Genomic DNA, 2,571 nt, shown 5'->3' on the forward strand with positions numbered 1-2,571 from the left:
GCACTATCCAGTGCGCCACCGGGCCAGCCCCGGGCATGCATTTTGTACTAACATGTTGAGCATAGCAATCACACAGGGTTCATGAATGCGGAAATACTGGAGGACCAATAAAAACCTTTTGGAGCTATCTTGGGTTACGCCTCCCCTACTTCCCGAGGGCACCATCTTCATCCTCCACCCATAGGCACCATGTGGCTCACAGATAATGTTTGCTCCTGAAAATGTGCCCAACACACCTCCACCCCCACCTCCCATCAAATAAAATTTAAAGGAACCATGAGAGGAAAAACTAAAGTTTAATCTTGGATTTAAGTGTTATCCTTTGAGATTTTAACCCCTGGGAAGTTGAGTTGGTTTGCTAGATCAGAAGGTGGCTAAACAGAAAAAGACAGAATTCTAGGACTGATGTTAGTTGTGGGCATTAGTAACCCCTATTCATATCAAGGGGAAGGTGGGCTCAACACACAAGCATGCTATTGCTAGAATATAATAGTTGACTACTTCCAGAGTCTCAAACTGTGAGAGGATATTATACTATTTCTTTTTTTCTTTTTGGTCCTTTTTGAGACCAGCCGCACTGCGCTCAGCCGATGAGCGCCCCAGCCATCCCTATATAGGATCCCGAGTGCGCCACGGGCTCCGCCCGATATTATACTATTTCTGCTTTCATAAAAAGAAACACTGTAATTAGTGGTATACACATAATAAAAAAATACTACTTAATATTGTTTTGCTCATATATGTATTTATAAATACTTGCTGTGTCTTTGTGAAACCTTAAAAGGAAGAATTTTCCTAAAGAGCATATATGTCAGCATTTATTTGTAAAAATTTACTTCAGTGGTTGTTAAAAAGCCAGTCTGTTCAGAGTTTGTAAAATTGAGACTATGTTCAGGTGAGGACAATTTTTCTTTCTGTTCATTGATCGTACCCAGATTTTAAATTTTAAAGTGAGATATTGTTGAAATCAGCATCATATTATTAAAGAAGAACTTATTTTTAATGCAACCTTGAATATATATTTTAAGTATTAATGTACTAAAATTACTGATCTATCTCTATTTTATTATCTTTTTTTTTTTGCATAATAACAAAATAAACACCAAGTGACAGAAATACAAACTGAGCCTCTTACCCTGGTCTAGAAAATGCTAGAATCCTAGAAGAAAAAAGCACTTATTAAAGAAGAGTATAAGGTAACCCTTGATTAGTTTGTCATCAGTCCTGAGATGGTCCTTTATGAAATTCCACATCTTGTCAAAAGATGGGGATCTTGTATCCAGCACAGAAGCCAGAAGTGATAGAGAAGGTAAACAAGCATATTCTTTCAGGCACTGAAAAACTGTGTCCACCACAACTGGCAAGGGCCTTTTAGAAGCAAGAAAGCTCTGCTTATGAGGGTGGGCCAAGTTAGATGGTAAACCTCTCACTGATTCAATTTCCTTACCAGTGAAATCTAGACAATAACTGATAAACTTTCATAGAGTTCCAGGAAGAAGTGCTTAGCACAATTCCTGGCAAATAGCAGGCAGGTATGCAGTGAGTTAGCTGTCATCTGTAAAAGGTAGTGTTTGTCTTGTCTGCTACTTTGCTGACTCATAGTAGGTACTCGATATATATCAACTGAATGAATGGATGAATAAACCTTCAAATCAACCAATAGAACTAGCTAAACATAGTTTTTAGTCTGAGCCTCTTGGTCCTATGAAATCAGAATCTTATGCCTGTGTTGGGAAAATAGAATAATTTAATCAGGCCCCCTCGCCTCAGGGCAGGTTGGGGTGGTGCAGCATTCTTTGTGGGCAGGTTGTGTGTGGGTGGAGTTAGTGCGCCTGTGTAGCACCGCCACCTTGGCTGGAGTTTACTGCCTCTGGTGGCTGCTGGGCCACACAGTCATGCTTTCCAACCTAAGGCTTTCAAGGACCTGTTTGCTGGTTACCTAGCTCATAGACCTGTGTGCGAAGGGTCTGGTGACCCAGCCTGGCATGTAAGGGATCTGGTGACCCAGCCTAGCATGTGAGGGGTCTGGTGACCCACCTGGCATGTAAAGGGTTTGTGATCCAGTCTGTGAACGGGCTTAAGGGGTCTGTGAGCTCCAGACCCAGCCCTAGCTCGACAAGTGGTGTAGTAGTGTAGCTTTACAATTGGCGTCACAACAGGATTAAGAGCTCCGACAATTGGTGTCATCAAGGATTCCAACATTAGCCTTAGCGCCACAGCCTGGCTTACCCTTGCCCATTCCTGACCTGTGTCTCTATAATAGCTGTCCGTCTGACCTGTGATTTGATTGAGTTTAACTGCCCTGGTCCTGTTTGAGCTGCTAAGGTGACAGTTAGTCTCTAGCCTGTTTCACCAACTTAAATTTCTGTATCTCTACTGGACAAAAAATCGCAACTCATATCTAAACTTGGAAGCGTGCTAAATTATCAAAATAGCAATTGAAAATTATTTTATACGGAAACTTGACATGAATAATAATAAGTAGCACCTTTACCTTTAAATCTTTGGATTTCATTTATTTATTTATTTATTTATTTTCCTTTTTGTCTTTTTTCGTGACCGGCAATGGAT

This window comes from Galeopterus variegatus, unplaced genomic scaffold (assembly GCF_000696425.1).
Source record: "Galeopterus variegatus unplaced genomic scaffold, G_variegatus-3.0.2 Scaffold1234, whole genome shotgun sequence".
Classification (NCBI taxonomy): Eukaryota; Metazoa; Chordata; class Mammalia; order Dermoptera; family Cynocephalidae; genus Galeopterus; species Galeopterus variegatus.